This window comes from Pan paniscus, chromosome 16 (assembly GCF_029289425.2).
Source record: "Pan paniscus chromosome 16, NHGRI_mPanPan1-v2.0_pri, whole genome shotgun sequence".
In the NCBI taxonomy this organism is placed as follows: Eukaryota; Metazoa; Chordata; class Mammalia; order Primates; family Hominidae; genus Pan; species Pan paniscus.
The window spans coordinates 12,650,815-12,673,291 of record NC_073265.2 but is presented as its reverse complement, the minus strand read 5'-3'; the positions used below and the strand labels follow the sequence as shown (position 1 = coordinate 12,673,291).

At 36.2% G+C, this 22,477-nt stretch overlaps 2 pseudogenes; one reads left to right on the top strand and one right to left on the bottom strand.

The window, feature by feature from the left end:
* The window catches only part of LOC112439084 (POTE ankyrin domain family member E-like), a 115,743-nt pseudogene that overhangs the window by 58,005 nt on the left and 35,261 nt on the right, over positions 1-22,477 (bottom strand).
* LOC134729163 (olfactory receptor 11G2-like) lies at positions 14,169-14,832 on the top strand (annotated as a pseudogene).

Here is a 22,477-nt window from a genome sequence, read left to right as displayed (position 1 = left end):
TGCAAAAAGGAAAATGAAAAAATATGGGGGAAATAAAAGAATACAAACAACAAACAAGCAAAACTCACAACAGATTCGTACGCTAGTGAATTTCCTTTATTTCATCAGTAACCAACGTAGTGGAAAACCACAACACTGCACACCCCTGAATACGCATCAGACTCATCAGACTATATGGCTTGGGGGCAAGAAAGAATGAAAACAATGAATGAAAAGAAACAAACATCCAAAGGATGATAAGAAAGATATCGGGGAAAACACAGCTAAGGAGACTTTTGGAAAAGGTGTAAGTAACTAACACTACTAACTAGCAGAAAACAGCAGAAAAGAGAAGGTAATTAGCAAACCAAAATTGGGCAAACAAACCAAAGAGTCTTTTCTGCAAAGAACACACAACACTGAAAACAAATGTACTTGTTAACACCTAGTTAGTATCACTAATCATAAGAAAAATGAAAATCAGAACAAGACTCAGATAATCGTGTCCCTCTCAAAGGAAACAGTATTACAAAGAACTTCATATATCTTAAAAGAAGGGAAACCACAAATGCTGCTGTGAATTTCCAGAGAGGGGAGCTCTCTTATCCACAACTGTTGACAAGGTAAATTAGTACGCACACTACAGAGGCCACCTGGAGGTTCCTCTGAAAACTAAAAATAGGACCATTTCACTGAGCCACGCTACCGCAGGGTGTGCACTGGAATCATGTCATCAGTACAGAGAAGACACATCTGCCTGCTGACTCTGGAACCAGTCGCAATAGCCAAGATAAGGAATCAACCTACCTGTCCACCCGCAGAGGATGAGATCCAGAAACCGCAATATCCATTCACAAACAAACACTTTTCAGCCATACACAGGTACTGAAATCACGTCATCTGCGGCAACACTGTGGAACCTGGAGGACACTATGGTAAATGAAACACACTAGGCAGAGAAAGACAAACCTCACATTACCTCAGTCATGGGGAATCTAAGACCCTTTAATCTCACATAGACCTACAAAGCACCATAGTGCTTGCCAGGGTTGGAACAGAAGGCTGGGCATGGGTGGGGACAGGAAACAGGTACAAAGTGACACATTGCATAAGAGAAATGAAACCTGCTGTTCTATTCCTCAGCGGGGTGACTAGAGAAAACTTTACCAGAGGATAGTTTTCAAGACAGCCAGAAAGAAGGGTTTTGGCTCTCCTCAACTCAAAGACAGGAACACTCTACAAGGCAAAAAACGACACTATATACCCTGATTTCATCACTATGTGATGCATGCATGGATGCAAATATTCCACTCTACCCCCTACCTGTACACCTTTAGGATGGGGTCGATTTTGTTTTTTGAAAGCAATGTGAAGAAACAATGAATGCTAAAATTCCCATGGGACCACAAAATGCTCTGAAACTCCAAAGCCAGGCTGGGAGATCCAGACGATGTCAGATGGACCACACTCTCCAATTTCAAATTTCACAGAAAAGCTACAGACCCACCTCCACCTAGACAGAATAGGAAACCCAGAAGCAACCCCACATACCCGCAACCATCTGACCTTTGAAACACCAAAATTCAGATGTGGAAAGGGCTCACTGTGCAATGAATGGCACTGGGATAGTGTCTAGCCACTTGCAGATGAACAACACTACAGCCTTACCTCTCACAAGATGCAAAAACTAACTCAAGGTGAATGAAAGATTTCAGCAGAAGACCGCAAACTATACAAGTCCAACAAGAAAAACTAGGAAATACCTTTCTCAACACGGGCTTTGGTAAAGAATTTAAATAACTTAGTCCCTAAGAGCAACGGCAAGAAAAACCAAAATGGACAAGTTGGGCCTAAGAAACTAAAACACTGCCAGACAGCAAAATAAATCACCAGCACAGTAAAAACATAGCCTACAGGATGGGAGAAAATGTTCCCAAACTATGCTTCTGACCAAGACCTAATAGCCAGACTCTAACATGACCTTAAAAAAATCAAAAGGCAGAAAAACAAATAACCCAATCAAACAATGGGTAAAAGACATGAAGACGTTCTTGTAAAAATAAGATGTACAAGTGACCAATAGACAAAAAAACCCTCAACATCACTCATCATCAGAGAAATGCAACTCACACACACACTGAGATACCATCTCCCGTCGGTCAGAATGGCCATTTGTCCAAAGTCCAACATTTACATGCTGGCAAGGCAGCAGAAGAAAGCAAACACTGCTACACTCTTGGAGAGAATAAAAACTAGTTCTCACACTATGAGAAGCGGTTTGGAGGTTCCTCAAAAAACTTAACAACTACCATCCAACTGAGCAATCGCATAACTGGGTATCTAGACAGAGGAAACTAAATCATAAACCCTTCTTTCAAAATGACACAGACATGGGTATGTTCTTGGTAGTGCTATTCACAAGAAAAAATAAAATAAAATTGACCTATGTTCCCTTTAACAGTTGATTCGATGTTTTAAAGTGTTGTATATAGATACACCATGACCCTTTCACAGGACAAAGTAATAAGAGAAACCAGAGTTGTGTTGCTTCTGGACTTTTCAACAACCATAGATACATAAGAAAATAAAAGATTTGCTAAGATATTGTTAGATCCATTTTCCCCTGCTCTACACTCATATTCATCCCCAATGTTTGGTGACAGTACCTTGGATTACAAACAGAAAATCAGAGAATGTTGATACATTTCTTCCATTGCAGTAGTTAAAAATTAGTAGATGCCTCCCTGTCTAGAATTTTTTTTATCTAGAACCAGCTATAGACAAAATATGAAATAAGACAAGATTTTATTTTGTGTCCCAAGCTTTGTAATCCATGTTGCACTTGGTTCTATCAAGTCATTCAGAGAATGTTATCCAATAAAATCCTTCATACTAGATATCAGGTATTTACATAGACAATGCAGAAAAGTACTTAAATTCTAAAAATGAAAACCTCTAATGACAAGAAAACTTTCTCTAGGGTATTATTCCAAGATAAGCCAGTGAGAGATTTGGGGCTCAAGTCACATTTGGACGCCTCTGTCACACCATGATTGTGACCATCGTCTTCATCTGCCTATATAGCCAAGTGCACAGGTGCATCTAAATCTATAATCTCATAACTGATAGAAGGAATCACCCTCACTTTCTAGAGTCAATTGGAAAATAAACCAAAGCAAGAAATACAAGTTAGGGAACGATTTGCTGTTATGTGTACAGCCCTACTTAAGCTCTGCTATATTGGAAATTCTCTAATCTTTTTTGGATGCACCAAGGATTGTAAATTGCCATAAGAAAACATCATTTTGATGTTCTTTTCAGTTATCTAAAATGTATAATTAACAGGGGTCAAGTCTCATTAAAATTATGCATTAATTTTTAAAATAATCTTGGGAAAACTGGAAAAGTCTGAGAGAAACCAAAGTTATTTTTTTAATTAAAAAAGGTTTCTAGAAGCCAGAAAACAATGGGAACACATAATCCTACACACTGTTGTAATTTAGTCTCAGAATATGGCTGAGAAACAATGTGATTATTTCCTAATGTGAAGGGCATAATATACCAAGGGTGTATGGTACACTTGTTATTCCCACCAAACATATGTTGAGAAAGAAAAGATTACATTAAAACAGACAATATTAAAATAAATCAGAAGGATAGATTAAATGAGAAGAATATGTAAAATATGTTATAACCCAAATTACTACAAACCATTTATAAGCCTGATTTTATGGCCTACTTGTTTAAAGTAAGATTTAATATTAGGAAATTTCAGCACTATAAATATTCTGGACAGTTCCTAGGTGATTACTGTGATAAGATTTTGATTAATAATGATATAAAAATCTTTACAATTACAGAAGTTAAAAATAGGCAGCCCTGTATGTTAGTTATTTGAGTTTTAATCAAGGTAAGGGCTGGATTCTGGTTATTCTTGGATTTTTTTTTAATGACAGTAAATTTGCAATCTTCAGACAATATAAAACATAATACTAAACAATATAGAAAGCTCCCTTTTAGGTTAAATAACATTTCCACATTTGGTAGAGTCATCTCCCAGCTTCTGAAGTCTCATCACAGTAAGAAATTAAGCCTGTCACTGTTCTGTGAAGAATAAAAAGAACAATACACCCAACAACATGAAGGAATGTCTACACCCGAAAACTAACCCCAGTCACAATATAATTTCCCTTGCCAAAGCCCTGCAGGGCTTGGAAAGCCGCATTCGAAAATACCAGCTCCATTATCCCATTAGCAGTAAGATCAGACCCTATCAAGCATTTCATGTTTCATATCCTAAAAATAACCTAAGAATGTGAAAAAGTCAATAAAAACATTTTTAAGTACACAAAATGAGCCAAAAAAATTGAGAATGCTTAATGCAAAATGAAAGTCTTTATGGAAGGGTCCTGCTTAGAGAGAAGAGGACAAACTAAAGCACCTTAAATAATCAAAGGCTACTTGTGTACAGCTGAGCAGCTGGTCTCTTGTCTTTCTAAACAAGGAACCAGAGATGTTTATGAGGAAAATATGAAGAAAAGGAGTAAAATTTTTCTCCTGGTACTTGTGCATGTGTGTGTTTTAAGCATAACAGTATACCATAATTTGCTATTATGTTTGTCTTGTATTTATTTTGGTCTGTGTGGAGCTAAATGCATTATTAGAGGAGGAAATTTGACTATCTCAACAATAGAAAATGATTGGCTAGCTGAAGTTTCAATTCCATATGAATTCCTTTTAGATGCATTTGATGCATTTTTAAATTTCTCCTGAAAACCAAGAAGTGGACACCATTAGTTGAAGATGGTACCTATAGTGGTATTCTCTCTTGAGAAAGAAACAATCTTTCTGTTCTAAACTTCTTTGACCTTGTTTGAAACACTGCATTCTATATTGTACCTGTGGAATGTAAAGAAGATTTTAGTAAAAAGAAACTTTAATAATTAAAGAAATGGAAAACAGAATCTAGAAGGGACTATAACAGAATTAGGTAGTCTTAAGACAATATTGCCATGAAAGCTGTGCCTTCAGTTATGTAAATTTGGTCCTATCGTATCCAAATATTGCAACTATCTTCTAAGATGCCACTAGCCCTAGAATTCCTTGATGCTATAGGAATTTCACTGTTCTGTGAATGTTTCTAAGTGTAAATTTAAAACAACAAAACTCAAATGATCTCTTAAATTTAAAAATGATCAATGCCAGAATATATAGAGAAAAAGAGTGAGGACAACAGTAAACATAAAAATAGCATCAGAGTCAGACAGAGGAGCAGGAAGGGGAGGGGAGCTTTGAGTAAATATATCTGAGAAACCTACATCTTTGCTTGTCAGAAGCTATGTGGTTTCAAGGAAGGAAGATGTTATCCTGCCATTCATCCTACCAACCCTCTCTTCAGCCTCAGACCAGAAAAATGGACAATCCTCAGATGACCATCACAGCTGCCCAGCACATGTCTTAATTGCTTCCTTATAAGCCAAGCCCTAATTGACGGCTGGCTGTATGAACTGGAAATATCTCCTATCCCTAGGACTCTATCTGTATCTGAGGTTGCTATGGTTCTTACAACACTACTTAGCTTAATGAGCCCTGGGATTCCCTAGGCTGCTGCTGTTTGAGTTGTGTTAAATTTAGTTCTTGCTAGGAAGTTGACCTTGGGACCTGCAGGCTCTGAAGCAATTAGACCTGTTGCATAACAGAACCCACTTATTTTACTTACTTTGGATTGATTAATTTGTAATTTGTCATTGATTTGTTTGTATATGCCATCCATTTTCAATGCCTCAGTCTGTATCTGAAGAGTCTCCTCACTGGTTTTTATCTCAATCATGCTCCTTGAAGTAGCAGAAGCTGAAGGATAAATACCAAGCTAAGGTATTTATCTCTGAGATAATTCCAGGGATAGCTTGATATTTATCCTTTAAGGTAATATAGAGTGTCTTGATACAACACCTGATTTCTTGAAACCTCAAGCAGCTTACCTACTGGCATTTATTCATGGATCGTATCCAGAAAACACAGCTGTTGTCATTAGTAATTTAATTTTTTATAGACTGTCAAAGTCTAATTTTGAAATATCATAAAACATAATTCTCAAATACATAATGAACACATCAAAAACTGTATTTAACTAATTAATGAGGGATAGCAGGATAACAAAGTCCGTTCCAAAAAGAATATGAAAAGTGTGATTTTACATAATCACAGCAAAAAAATGAACACTAAAATAAAATTGTTAAATTTGATGTAATCCAGTTAATGTCCCATGACACAGATTTACCTATATAACAAACCTGCATGTGTACCTCTGAACTTAAAAGTTAAAAATATCAACATAACAAAAATATTCATATTCTTTCATACAACTCTAAAAAGGGGCAATAAGACCTTAATCTTTGGGATTATCTTTTCTACCACACTAAAAAGATACAATTTAGCCGTTTTCTATAACATCTAGCTATATGTAATTATACAATGTCTGAGATTCCATAATTCATATATAGTGAGTTAAACAAAATCACATTTGCTAGAGAGTCAGATGACCCTTAGCTGGGCTTGCTAAACAATGTTTTTTGTTTTGTTTTGTTATTTTTTATTTCTGTGGGTACAGAGTAGATGTATATATTTATAGAGTATGAGATATTTGGGTACTGGCATATAATACATAATAATCGCATCATGGTAAATGGGGTATTCATTCCCTTAAGCATTTATCCTTTTTGTTACAAACAATCCAATTATATTCTTTTGGTTATTTTTAAATGACAATTAAATCATTATTGACTATATTCACCCTGTTGTGCTATCAAATACTAAATATTATTTATTCTTTATATTTTTTGTACCCATAACTATCCCCATTTTTCCCCATCCCACACCTCCACCATCCTTCTCAGTTTTTGGTAACCATCATTCTACTCTTTATCTGCATGATTTGATCGTTTTAATTTTCAGTTCCCACAAGTAAGTGAGAATATGGGAAGTTTGTCTATCTGTGCCTGGCTTATTTCACTTAACACAATAATCCCCACTTCCGTCCATGTTGTTGCAAATGATCTCATTCTTTTTATGGCTGAATAGTACTCTATTGTATATGTATGTGCCACATTTTCATTATTCATTCATCTATTGATGGAAACTTAGGTCGTTTCCAAATCTTCGCTATTGTGAACAAAGCTAAAACAAACATGAGAATGCAGATAACTCTTTGCTATACTGCTATTTTCTCTTTCGGGTCTACATCTAGCAATGAGGTTGCAAGATCGTAAAGTAGCTCTACATTTAGTTTTTGGGGGAATCTCCAAACTGTTTTCCATAGTGGTTGTACTAATTCACATTCCCACTGACAGAGTATGAGAGTTCCCTTTTCTCCTCTTCCTCACCAGCATTTGTTATTCCCTATGTTTGGATAAAAGCCATTTTAAATGGGGTGAGATGATATCTCATTGTAGCTTTGAGGTACATTTCTCTGATGATCAATGGTGTTTGAGCACCTTTTTATATATCTGTTTGCTATTTGTATTGTCTTTTGAGAAATCTCTATTCCGATCCTTTGCCCATTTTTAAATTAGATTATTAGGGTTTTTTCCTATAGAGTTGTTCCCTGGTTATTAATCCCTTGTCAGATGGGCAGTTTGCAAATATTTTCTCCCATTCTGTGAGTTGGATCTTCACATTGTTGACTGTTTTTCCTTGGATGTGCAGCAGCTTTTTAACTGGATGTGATCCCACTTGTCCGTTTTTGCTTTGGTGACCTGTGTTCATGGAGTGTTGCTCAAGAAATCTTTGCCCAGACCAATATCTAAGAGAGTTTCCCCCAATGTTTCCTTTTAGTAGTTTAATTTTTTTGAGGTCTTAGATTTAAGCCTTTAATACATTTTAATTTGATTTTTGTATATGCCAAGAGATAGGGGTCTTGTTTCATTCTTCTGCATATGGATATCCAGTTTTCCCAGCACCATTTATTGAAGATACTGTTCTTTCCCCAATGTATGTTCTTGGCACTTTTGTAGAAAATGAGCTCACTGTTGATGTACGGATTTGCTTCTGGGTTCTCTATTCTGTTCCATTGACCTGTTTTTTATGGGTCTGTTTTTTATGCCAGTATCATGTTGTTTTGGTTACCACAGCTTTACAGTGTAGTTTAAAGTCAGGTAATGTGATTTATCCAGTTTTGGTTTATTTGTTCAGGATAGCTCTGGGTATTCTGGGTCATTTGGTTATATCAATTTTAGGATTGTTTTTTCTATTTCTGTGAAGAATGGCATTGGTATTTTGATAGAGATTGAATCTGTAGATTGCTTTTGGTAGTATAACATTTTAACAATGACTGTTTCAGCTCATGAACATGGAATATCTTTCCATTTCTTTGTGTCTTCTTTAGTTTCTTTCGTCAACGTTTTATAGTTTTCACTGTAGTGATTTTCACTTTTTTGGTTAATTCCTAGGTATTTAATTTTATTTGTAGCTATTGTAAATGGGATTACTTTCTTGATTTGGTTTTCAGACAGTTCACTGTTGACATATGGAGATGCTACTGACTTTTATATGTTGATTTTGTATCCTGCAACTTTACTAAATTTGTTTCAGTTCTAATAGTGTTTTGGTGGAGTTTTTAGGTCTTTCCTAATACAAGATTACATCATCTGCAAACAAGGATAATTCGACTTCTTCCTTTCCAATTTGGATGCCTTTTATTTCTTTCTCTTGTCTGACTGCTTTAGCTAGGACTTCTAGTACTATAGTCAATGAAGTGGTAAAAGGTGGCATTCTTGTTGTGCTCCAGATATTAAAGGATTTCAGTTTCTTTCCATTCAGCAAAATTCTATCTGTGGGTCTGTCATATATGGCTTTTATTATGTTGCAGTTTGTTCCTTCTATACCCAGTTTTTTAGAATTTTTATGATGAATGGATGTTGAACTTTATCAAATTTTTCAGCATCAGTTGAAATGATCATATGGTTATTCTCCTTCATACTGTTTATTGTTTATCATATTGATTGATTTGCACATATTGAACCATTCTTGCATCCCTGGGATAAATCCTACTTTGTATGTTGTCATTTATTTGTGGGAGCTAAAAATTAAAACAATTGAACTCATGGAGATATAGAGTAGAAGGAAAGTTATCAGAAACTGAGAAAGATGGTGGTTAAGGGGATGGGAGGGCAGGTAGGGATGGTTAATGGGCACAAAAAGTAGTTAGAAAGAATGAATAACATCTAGTATTTAATAGTACAAGAGGATGACTATTGTGTATTATAATTTAATTGTACATTTTAAAGTAACTAAAAGAGTGTAATTGAATTGTTTGTAACCCAAAGGATAAAAATGCTTGAGGGGAATGGATACCCCATTTACCATTATGTGATTATTATGCATTGCATGCCTGTATCTAAGTGTCTCATGTACTCAATAAATATATGCACCTACCACATACATACCAAAGTTTACAGTAAATTAAAAAAAAGAAAAGGCCAGGCACGGTGGCTCACACCTGTAATCCCAGCACTTTGGGAGGCCAAGGCAGGTGGATCAACTGAGGTCAGGAGTTCAAAACCAGCCTGGCCAACATGATGAAACCCCGTCTCTACTAAAAATACAAAAAAAAAAAAATAGCTGGGCATGGTGGTGGGCACCTATAATCCCAGCTACTCGGGAGGCTGAGGCAGAAGAATCACTTGAACCCAGGAGGTGGAGGTTGCAATGAGCTGAGATGGCACCATTGCACTCCAGCTTGAGCAACAAGAGCGAAACTCTGTCAGAAAGAAAGAAGAGAGAGAGAGAGAGAGAGAAAGAAAAAAAGAAAGAAAGAAAAAGAAAGAAAAGAAGAGAAGGGAAGGAAAAGAGAGAGAAAGTAAGTAAAAAGAAAGAAAGGAAGGAAGGAAGGAAAGAAAAAAAGAAAGAAAGAAAAGAAAGAAAGAAAATAAATTACAAGGCAATAACATGATCTTAGATGCAAAAATTCTCAACAAAATACTAGCAAACTGAATCCAACAACACATTAAAAAGACAGTTCACCACACCCAAGTGGGTTTTATTCCAGGAATTCAAGGGTTATTCAGTATAAATGAATCAAAAATTTGATACATTACACTGGTAGAATAAAAGACAAAAAGTATATGATCATTTCAATAGATGCAAAAAAAGCATCTGATAAAATTTATCATTGCTTCATGATAAAAATTAAACAAATTTAGGCATACAAGGAGCATACCTCAACATAATAAAGGCCATATATCATAAACTCACAGTGAAAATCATACTGACGTAGGAAAAACAGAAAATCCTTCTTCTAAGAACTGAAAAACGACAAGGATTCTCACTTTCACAACACCTATTTAATATAGTACTGGAAGTTTTGGCCAGAGAATCAGCAAGAGAAAGAAATAAAAGGCATTCAAATTGGAAAAGAAGAAGTCAAATTGCTTCTCATTGCACATGACATGATCTTATACAGAGAAAAACATAAAAACGTTATCAAGACAACTCTTAGAAGTGATAAGTGAATTCAGTAACGTTGCAGAATACAAAATCAGCATACAAAAATCAGCAGCACTTTTATGTGGTAATAATCAACTGTCTGAAAAGAATTCAAGATAACAATCTTATTTACAATAGCTCCAAAATAAAAAAATATAATTCTTAGGAATTAATTTTACCAAGGATGTGAAAGATACCTATAATGAAGCCATAAAACACTTATGAAAAAAATTTGAAGACAGAAATAAATGGAAAGATAATCCTGCATTCATGGATTCAAATAATTAATATTGTTAAAATGTTCACACTACCCAAAACAATCTATGGATTTATCAAAATAACAATGACATCCTTCACAGAAATAGAAACAACAATCCTAAAATACGTATGGAACCTACAAAAGACCTGGAATAGCCAAAGCAGTCTTGACCCAAAAGAACAAAGTTGGAGGCATCATACTACCTGACCTCAAAGTATACTGTAAAGCTATAGTAACCAAAACAGCATGATACTGGCATAAAATCAGATGCATAAACCAATGGAATAGAATGCAGAGCCCAGAAATAAATCCACAGGTGATACACAGTCACCTAATATTTTGAGGAAGCTGCCAAGAACACACAATGGGGTAAGGACAGTCTTTTCAATAAATGGTATTGGGAAAACCGGGTATCTATATGCAGAAGAACGAACTTATACCCTTATGTCATACCATATACAAAAAATCAACTAAAAATAGTTTAAACACTGAAACATGAGACCTAAAGCTGTAAAACTACTAGAAGGGAAAACATAAGAGAAAAACTACACAACATTGATGTAGGCAAAAGCTAAGGCAAGAAAAACAAAAATAGACAAATGAGGTTACATCAAAATAAAAAGCTTCCACTCAAAAGAAACAACAGAACCAAAAAATGACCTACAGAATAGGAGAAAATTTTTGCAAATTATACGTCTGATAAGGGGTTAACATTCAAAATATATAAGGAACTCAAGCAACTCAACAGCAAAAAGCAACACTACCATCAAATAATTCAATTTAAAAGTGGGCAAAAAACCTGACTAGATATTTTTTAAAATATGACGTGCAAATGACCAAAAAGCATATGAAAAAATCCTCAGCATCACTGATCATCAGGTAAATGCAAATCAAAACCACAATGAGATAGCACCTCAGCCCAGTCAGAATGTTCATGATCAGACAAAAGATGGTAATAGTGAGAATGCAGAGAAAAGGGAACGTTTTTACACTGTTGGTGGTAATGTAAATTTGTACAGACATTATGAAAAACAATATGGAGGTTCCTCAAAAAATTAAAAATATATATAGTATATGTTTAAGTATCCAGTAGGCATTCAGTAAATATCTGTGGAATAACCAAATGCCAATCAAATTTCTTGTGCTCTACATAAAATTCAACTCAAATATCTCTACTCAAATATCTCTAATAACTCTGCAGGTACAAATATTTGATGACCAGAGAATGATTTTTCTTCAAAATAGAGCTAGAGAGTATTATGGTAAAGCTTACCACTGTAGCTAAATTGACAATCCCTTTTACTACTTAATTATTCCTCAGGAAGTTTTGACAATACATGAACACGAAAGAAAAAAGAAAAGATAAGATCTGCTTCTACATTTTAACTATTCTTTAGGGGATAGTAAGAACTGGCTTTTGATTGTGAAAATTCAAAATGTTATCCTCTTTTAAACAAACACTATCAAAATATCCCAAGAGAGACAGAGCTCCAAGTCCCAAAAGGCTATGGTGCAAGTAAATAGATATATATAATACACTCACTTGAGCTTGCATTTTGACCATTAATATATGCTTTGAAGGTGGGGAAAATCTTTTAGGGTTTACTTTTTGCAACCCATGAGAGATAACAAACAGGATCATGCAATTTCTTGGAAGTTCTTCACATGTCTTTGGCTCTGGGGAATAATATTTTGTCTCCTGTCCCTGACCTTCTCAGCATTCACTCAAAGAGCGAGTGGGAAGTATATAACATGTGAGTCACCCAGTTTTTTTGCAAAAATCATAGAAAATGTTTTCTTCTTGTCTTTGAGAAAACTAAAAATGTATCTCAGAATGAAATGCTGGCAAAGAATGAAGCTGAAAAATATAAGTTTTTCTTGTTTCCCTGAACTCTGGAAAATATTTTTCAATTATGGTTCATATCCCTTTAAAATATGAATAGCCATATATACAAAAAGAATAGTATTTCAAGTGAAGATGTATATTAACTGATGAATTGCTGGAGAAGGGTATATTTTGGTAATTTTTGTTATTTGGTGAGCAGAAGAAATATGGCATATTTCTCTTTCCAGCAATATTTTCTTTCTTAAGCCCAAATACTGATTTTCAGTTCCATTACATTCATAAGACTTGGTATTATACAAATTAGTTATTATTTAAGAAACAAAAATCTTCAGCTCATATGACTTTTTCTTGTTTTTGTTGTTATTTGGGCTAGAAGTTAACCGGAGAGTAATCAGGGGAAAAGTTTCATGTTTCGGATTTGCCTAGATAGGAAAGGCCTCAGAGAACAACCACAGTGAGATGCAAAATAACACCAAAGGTCAAAGGAAGAAAAGGAACATGTGGAAGAAAGCAATGGATAAAAAACATGGAAACTTCTGTAATATAAACTTTACCTGCCTTTCTTATTTTCCTGCAGCTGACTTGACCATGGTTAACAAAAAACAAGCACATTGAACTTCGCCACAGTCACGCAGACCAGCTTTTCTCCCTAAGGTCAATGTCATAATGGGCATATGAAGTTCATACATTCACCTGGAAGCATATAAAAATATTTAGTCAGAGCAATTTAAGAGCCAAAGTACGGCACACTTCCTCACAGCATATAGCGTATCCAGCTGCCTAAAAATTAAAGAATGTATTTTTTATGCTAAACATTGGTACAGATACATGAAACAGCATAAAAGACCATATATTCTCTAATGACAGAGTTCTTTCTTATTACCACTTTAAAACACTACAAGTAACCTGGAGTAGCTGAAATTGAAAGTAAATATTAATTTCTGCCCTGGCATGGCACTATATTGAGAAAGAGTATTTTTAAATATCTTGGTTTTGTATTTTATTTTTATATCACTAATAATAATGAATCAGGTATTCATAGTACTGCTGAAAGAACTACACGCCCAGATAAATACAGTATCAATAATGCAGGTAAACAGAAGAAAGGGTAGACTCATTGTATATAGGTAATTTATTGGAATCACAAAATTTGCATTCCTGGTTTCAAGTCTAGTGTTCTTAGCGAGAAAAAAAACTCTCCAAAATTCATATTTTCCCTTCTTTCTATTGTTGTGATTTATTAAAATAAATGTGTAGGAATTGAGTCATGAAAGTCACAGTTTTGTTGTTTAAACAAAAGTCTAATTGTTTACTACTTTATAATATACATGGTAAAGAATTTTGGTTGTTTCCAAGAAGAAACAGCACGCTCCCTTTCATGTTTCAGTTACCTCTGCCATCTCCATGTCTTCCAGACTAATGAATGTGTCCAGCAGGGAAACTATCAATTTTGTTAGCTGCCTTATCCTCATGGGCTTTCCCTCAAGCCCAGAAATGTAGCTCCTCTACTTCGGTCTCTTCTCAGTAGCCTATACTCTCACCCTGATGGGAAATGCAGCCATTGTCTGTGCTGTGTGGTAGGACCAGCACCTTCACACTCCCATGTACACCCTCTTGGGAAATTTCTCTCTCCTGGAAATATGTTATGTTACTACAACTAAACTGCTGGCCAACTTCCTCTCCACAAGCAAGTCCATCTCATTCATGAGTTGTTTTGCACAGTTCTACTTCTTCTTCTCTTTGGGGTATGATGAGGGCTTCTTCCTTTGCATCATGGCCTTTGACAGGTATCTTGCCATCTGCCGCCCTCTACGTTATCTATGCATCATGACTAAACAAGTATGCACTGGCCTTATCATCTTTGCGTGGTCATGTGTCTTTGTAATCTTCCTAACTCTGGTGATTCTCATTTCACAGCTATCCTACTGTGGCCCAAATATTATCAACCATTTTATTTGTGATCCCGTCCCATTGAAGATGCTGTCCTGTTCTGAAGACATCATCATCACCCAGCACATTTACTCCACATTCAATTCTATCTTCATGATTGGCACCTTTCTCTTTGGCCTTTGTTCCTATGCTCTGGTGATTCTGGCTGTAATACGGATGCCTTCAGAGGCTGGCAAATGAAAAGCTTTCTCCACTTGTGCCTCTCATTTGGCAGCTGTCACCTTATTTTATGGCTCTATCATGGTGATGTATGTTAGTCCTGGATCAGCACACCCAGTAAAAATGAGAAAAATCATTACCTTGTTCTATTCTGTGATAACACCACTCTGTATTCCTCTAATATATAGTCTCAGGAACAAAGAGATGAAAGATTCTGTGAGGAAAATCTTCAGGACTGGAAAAGATGTTAATAAAATATAAATAAGAGAATTTTCATTTATCAAATGTAACTTTATTATACATGAATATTTGTCTACAAATTTATTGTTTTATTTAAGAACTGCTATAATAATGAGCCATTAACATCTTAAACACCACTCACCACAATCTGCATTACTGTGGTCTTATTTAAGAATGTTTCAACAGTGAATTAGATTTTCTGTTGAAGTGAATAATAAGTATGTAAAATTCTATGTCTATGCTAATCAGAACGTGTATATGTAACTCAACTTTTTAAAAAGAATACAGACGTCCTTTTTGTATTACTGAGCTAAAGCAATTGATAACACATGTGACAGATATCATAGACTGCTCTCACAATTAACACTATAATCCAATCATTATCCACTAAGAGATAATGGCTGAAAAAGAGCCAAGTTTTAAGAAGTCCAGCTTGTCAAAATGTAGCAAGTGGTCTTTACATTATGTAAATAGACTAATAGCCTTAGTTTGATATTCAGTGTTTTTTCAGAGAGTACACAACCAAGAATTAGGAATTTAAAGCGGATTCGTTACCTGGAATATAGTGCAGCAAAGACCTAAACAAAAATGTGAGCATTACTCAGGATATAGCTTTCTTTGTTGTAAACCCAGTTTAAACACAGGATTTGATATCATAACTAATTTAGTATTAATACTGTGTGACTTATTTGAGTACTGCTGGACAGTACTAAAATAAAACTCTTAAAATCCATTTTATAAAATATTTGACTAATATCTTGCTTTAATTTTGACTTTTGTTTTGTTCTATGCCATTTTTTCAAATACAACTCTCAAAAACTTGATGAAAAGGAATCACAATATGAAATGTGGTTTACAGAATTTTAATTTGTAAGCCTTCATAGCTATTTGCTCCACAAAATGAGGTGCAACTGCAATTAGTTTTTGTGTCACAAGGAAGCTGAGTTGAGAATATTTTCTGGGTTTGAAAGGCAGGATTTATGTGAGTTCTCGGGAAAAGAGTGGTTGTTTTATTATACCTAACATGTGAAATGTAAATTAAATAGCTAAATACTTGCCTGAAACACTCTTTTATATAGGAAGAAAATACAAACAATTTAGAACTTCATTCAAACTGACTTCAACGGTGGAATCTCTTTAAAGTGCTGATAAATTTAACACTGAGTTTCACCTGTCCATGCCAGTTTTGTTTATATTTCTTAATTATATGAGAAAAAATGATAGAAATTCTTAATAAAATATAATCTCAACTGTTATAAATGTGCACAGTGCCCATATTTGTAATTATCTTCAAGTTGATCATTAACCAATCTTATCTTACCAATATTAAATTCTATCTCATATTGAGCTTGCTGGCACTTGATAGAAAGAATTGAAAACTATTAGATACAGTAAAAAGCATTTCCGTAAGATACAAACATGCCTTCACTGTGACAATATCTCTTCCTCAGTTCATACCTATGGCTTCATGGTATTTCACACAACCAGCTAATAAAGGAAGAAAGAGCCTCAGGCTTGGATCACAAATGGATTGTCTGAATCTACACTTAGACAAGATAAAAACTAACTAATGCTGCAGCTTAACGCCTCTCCAGGGTAGCCATAGAATGTAGTGGTGGAGGAAATCCTCGTAAGCCAATGATTTGGTAGCAATATACTTAGTTGTCCACTTTGAATGTTGGGAGAAATAGCTTGCTATGCAAGATAAGGATATGTGTAGAATAACAATTGTTGTAAAAAAGTTTCACTAAGCAAACCCCCCCAAAATACAGAAAAATCAGATTTAATGAAATTTGAGGTGGAGGCCTATGTATGGGCCTATGAGAATAAGCACAAAGTATGCAGATCTTTGTTTCTCAACTCTGTGCCCATTAGAGAGTATCCTCCAGAGTGGAGGCACTCAATAGCTAAGTGAAAAGAATGAGTCATCTAAAAATGTCAGCCAGCTCTGATTTCATTCACCTCAGAACTTATAAAAGGGAATATAAAGAAAGTTGTATAAATGGAAAATATGCACGTGCCAAAAAATACAGGCATTATCTTACCAAGGTTGGTGACAAATCACTGAGCCACTGAAGATGCAGCCTCGATGAGAAACCAATGTTAAGCCCTCAATATGGCACCAATCTTTGAGAAAACCAGCCAGCAATGGGTGGCAAATTGATTACATCAAATTCCTTTTACTTTGGAGGGTGCCAAGTGACATGAAAGAGTATAGGCAACCTCTACTTCTTCATTTCATATTCACTCCCCAACCCCCTGTGATCTTGCTTTCTATCTCCTCTGCTCGACTAAAACTTCTTTTCATCATGTTTCTGTAGAGGATTAACAATAATCATCATATGGGTATTTTATCTTAGGTACAAGAAAGTATAGTAACTCAAATAGATTTTCCAATCTACCATTATTTTCATTAGTCAACATTATCTTAGCCAGAGAAGATGTGAACTCTACATTTTGTCATTCTACATTGTTTGAGTTTGAAAACCTTTGCTATAGCCTGGGAATAAGTTGTTTTTGGATCAGTTGCAGCCTCTTATGAACAAGATTAAAGATGAAAAAGTTGAAAAATGTGTATTACCCTATAATTGCAACTCAAAATCTAGCTTATTTTTCATGTTTCACATGAAATAGATGTTTAACCTAGTAGTTCTCAACTTTAATATCCATATCAATCACCATCACTTATGGATCTTTTCAAAATGCAGATTGTCTGTGACATCAGGAAGCCTGAAGAATAGGAGGTCCCAGTTTTCCCTACCCTTCATAGAATGTTCAATTAACAACTGTACACAGACAAAAACTCCTATGTGAACACTTCAAAACTCCGGATTAAGCCTGAGAAACCTGTGTGAACTAAAGAACCAAACAAAACGCCACATGAGAAGTATAAAAAAAATAGCTTCACTCTGACCACATCACCTCTCCCTTTCTCCCAAGTCAGCACAACACCACTTAGAATTTTTCTAGGCCCACAGTTTCTACAGTAGGAAAAGAGAACTAGAGGTGGACATTCATGTTCCCTGTGTTTCAAGATACTTCCCAGGAAGCCTACTCTGGTCTCACCTTGCAAGGAGCATAGGGGTAATAGCATGGCTAGACTACCTGTGGTCAGGTAGAAACAGAGCAGGAAGGCAAAGCTCATAGTGACAAACACGCAGATCTTGGTGGTAGGTCTATGTAACCACCAGCAGTGGTATGTGATTAGGGGCATTAGTGAACAGTATAACAAACCAACAAAGTCAAGCTGGTTGCCCCGGGAAATAGGAAGTTCTACCTGGCTTGAATCCCTAGACAATCAGCCTCCATGTGAGCCCCAGATCCTACCACAAAGCCTTGTCCAGAGGGGGAGATGACCACAGCACATTTTGGTAAAGTACAAGGGCTAGACCTGCCACACTCAGAAGCCCAAACAGTGGTTTGGCTTAGTCTCAAAACCCACAACAGGGACCCAGCCAGGCAGGGAGATGCATACCACAGCCCATTATTAGCACAGTGTAGGGTCTAGAACTGCCTTACCTGGGGACTCTAACAGTGGTTCAACTCAGCCTCAAAAACATCCCCAAAGCCCACTCAGAGATGGAGATATTTGCCGCAGTGCATTTTGGCAAAGTGAAAGGGCTATATGCACCCCAACAAGGAATCCAAACAGTGGTTTGGCTCAAATCTCAAAGCCCACCCCGAGGTCCTACCCAGTCAGGAAGGCACACATCAAATGTGCATTCCCACCAAGTGTAGTAGCTGTTCTCTCCATCCTGAGCAGTGTCCCCACTTAACTTTGTGAGTAAGCCTGCAACCCCATACAACTCCAGAACTCAAATAGTGGTACCATCCAGCCAGGAAATACATCCTGTGGCCTGGCCCAGTCAGAGACAATCACCATCCAAGCAAGCAATTTTGTCTGATTGCATAGCTCATTTAGTGGTCATACCAAAAATCAGAACCCAACCAGTAGTCCCAACTGAACTCAGAGCAAAGACAAAAGCTGAGCCATCCGGAGAATCTGAAAGCAGAAAGCAAGCTCTACTTTCCCAGGGTTGGTACCAGTTGGCCAATCTAGAATCAAAGGCTAGACTAAATAATGAAAGTCTATCCCTGCCAACTAATACCTATAAAAAGAGGTAGCTACCTCCTCAAATGAACAGACAGCAGTGCAAGAACAAAAGGATTGTGAAGAATCGAGGAATGATGACACCTCCAATAAAAACTAATAAAACTCTTAACAATGGACCCTAAAGGAATGGAGATTTGCAAAATGACAAAGAATTCCAAAAAGTCCAGGAGCTGGTTTTTTGAAAGGATCAACAAAATTGATAGACCGCTAGGCAAGACTAATAAAGAAAAAAAGAGAGAAGAATCAAATAGATGCAAATGATGAAGGGGATATCACCACCGATCCCACAGAAATACAAACTACCATCAGAGATTACTACAAACACCTCTATGCAAATAAACTAGAAAATCTAGAAGAAATGGATAAATTCCTCGACACATACACTCTCGCAAGACTAAAACAGGAAGAAGTTGAATCTCTGAATAGACCAATAACAGGAGCTGAAATTGTGGCAATAATCAATAGCTTACCAACCAAAAAGAGTCCAGGACCAGATGGATTCACAGCCAAATTCTACCAGAGGTACAAGGAGGAACTGGTACCATTCCTACTGAAACTATTCCAATCAATAGAAAAAGAGGGAATCCTCCCTAACTCATTTTATGAGGCCAGCATCATCCTGATACCAAAGCCGGGCAGAGACACAACCAAAAAAGAGAATTTTAGACCAATATCCTTGATGAACATTGATGCAAAAATCCTCAATAAAATACTGGCAAACCGAATCCAGAAGCACATCAAAAAGCCTATCCACCATCATCAAGTGGGCTTCATCCCTGGGATGCAAGGCTGGTTCAGTATACGCAAATCAATAAATGTAATCCAGCATATAAACAAAACCAAAGACAAAAACCACATGATCATCTCAATAGATGCAGAAAAGGCCTTTGACAAAATTCAACAACCCTTCATGCTAAAAACTCTCAATAAATTAGGTATTAATGGGACGTATCTCAAAATAATAAGAGCTATCTATGACAAACCCACAGCCAATATATATCATACTGAATGGGCAAAAACTGGAAGCATTCCCTTTGAAAACTGGCACAAGACAGGGATGCCTTCTCTCACCACTCCTATTCAACATAGTGTTGGAAGTTCTGGCCAGGGCAATTAGGCAGGAGAAGGAAATAAAGGGTATTCAATTAGGAAAAGAGGAAGTCAAATTGTCCCTGCTTGCAGACGACATGATTGTATATCTGGAAAACCCCATTGTCTCAGCCCAAAATCTCCTTAAGCTGATAAGCAACTTCAGAAAAGTCTCAGGATACAAAATCAATGTACAAAAATCACAAGCATTCTTATACACCAATAACAGACAAACAGAGAGCCAAATCATGAGTGAACTCCCATTCACAATTGCTTCAAAGAGAATAAAATACCTAGGAATCCACTTACAAGGGACGTGAAGGACCTCTTCAAGGAGAACTACAAATCACTGCTCAATGAAACAAAAGAGGATACAAACAAATGGAAGAACATTCCATGCTCATGGGTAGGAAGAATCAATATCATGAAAATGGCCATACTGCCCAAGGTAATTTATAGATTCAATGCCATCCCCATCAAGCTACCAATGACTTTCTTCACAGAATTGGAAAAAACTACTTTAAAGTTCATATGGAACCAAGAAAGAGCCCGCATCACCAAGTCAATCCTAAGCCAAAAGAACAAAGCTGGAGGCATCACACTACCTGACTTCAAACTACACTATAAGGCTACAGTAACCAAAACAGCATGGTACTGGTACCAAAACAGAGATATAGATCAATGGAACAGAACAGAGCCCTCAGAAATAATGCCACATGTCTACAACTATCTGATCTTTGACAAACCTGAGAAAAACAAGCAATGGGGAAAGGATTCCCTATTTAATAAATGGTGCTGGGAAAACTGGCTAGCCATATGAAGAAAGCTGAAACTGGATCCCTTCCTTACATCTTATACAAAAATCAATTCAAGATGGATTAAAGACTTACATGTTAGACCTAAAACCATAAAAACCCTAGAAGAAAACCTAGGCATTACCATTCAGGACATAGGCATGGGCAAGGACTTCATGTCTAAAACACCAAAAGCGATGGCAACAAAAGACAAAATTGACAAATGGGATCTAATTAAACTCAAGAGCTTCTGCACAGCAAAAGAAACTACCATCAGAGTGAACAGGCTACCCACAAAACAGGAGAAAATTTTCGCAACCTACTCATCTGACAAAGGGCTAATATCCAGAATCTACAATGAACTCAAACAAATTTACAAGAAAAAAACAAACAACCCCATCAAAAAGTGGGCAAAGGATATGAACAGACACTTCTCGAAAGAAGACATTTATGCAGCCAAAACACACATGAAAAAATGCTCACCATCACTGGCCATCAGAGAAATGCAAATCAAAACCACAATGAGATATCATCTCACACCAGTTAGAATGGCGATCATTAAAAAGTCAGGAAACAACAGGTGCTGGAGAGGATGTGGAGAAACTAACACTTTTACACTGTTGGTGGGACTGTAACTAGTTCAACCATTGTGGAAGTCAGTGTGGCGATTCCTCAGGGATCTAGAACTAGAAATACCATTTGACCCAGCCATCCCATTACTGGGTACATACCCAAAGGACTATAAATCATGTTACTATAAAGACACATGCACAAGTATGTTTATTGTGGCACTATTCACAATAGCAAAGACTTGGAACCAACCCAAATGTCCAACAATGATAGACTGGATTAAGAAAATGTGGCACATATACACCATGGAATACTATGCAGCCATAAAAAATGATGAGTTCATGTCCTTTGTAGGGACATGGATGAAATTGGAAATCATCATTCTCAGTAAACTATCTCAAGAACAAAAAACCAAACACCGCATATTCTCACTCACAGGTGGGAATTGAACAATGAGAACATATGGACACAGGAAGAGGATCATCACACTCTAGGGACTGTTGTGGGGTGGGGGGAGGGGGGAGGGATAGCATTGGGAGATATACCTAATGCTAGATGACGAGTTAGTGGGTGCAGTGCACCAGCATGGCACATGTATACATATGTAACTAACCTGCACATTGTGCACATGTACCCTAAAACTTAAAGTATAATAAAAAAAAATATTAGTGAACTACGATAATATAAGGATAGATAATTAAATAAAAATTGAAAAATAATAAACAATATAAGATGTTTGACAAAGAAATAGGAATAATAAAAATATAGAAATCTTAAAGAATAAAGTGACTGAAATGAAAATGCAATAGAAAGCTCTAACAACAGGCTCAATCAAGCAGAAGGGAAACAATCAGTAAGCTAGAGACAAAACATTTAAAATAATTCAGTCAGAAGAGAAAAAATTAAGAAGATTGAAAAAGAATAAAGAAAGACTCTGGATATGAAGGGAAACTGTTAAGACCTAATATTCATCTAATAGGACTTTTCAGAAAGAA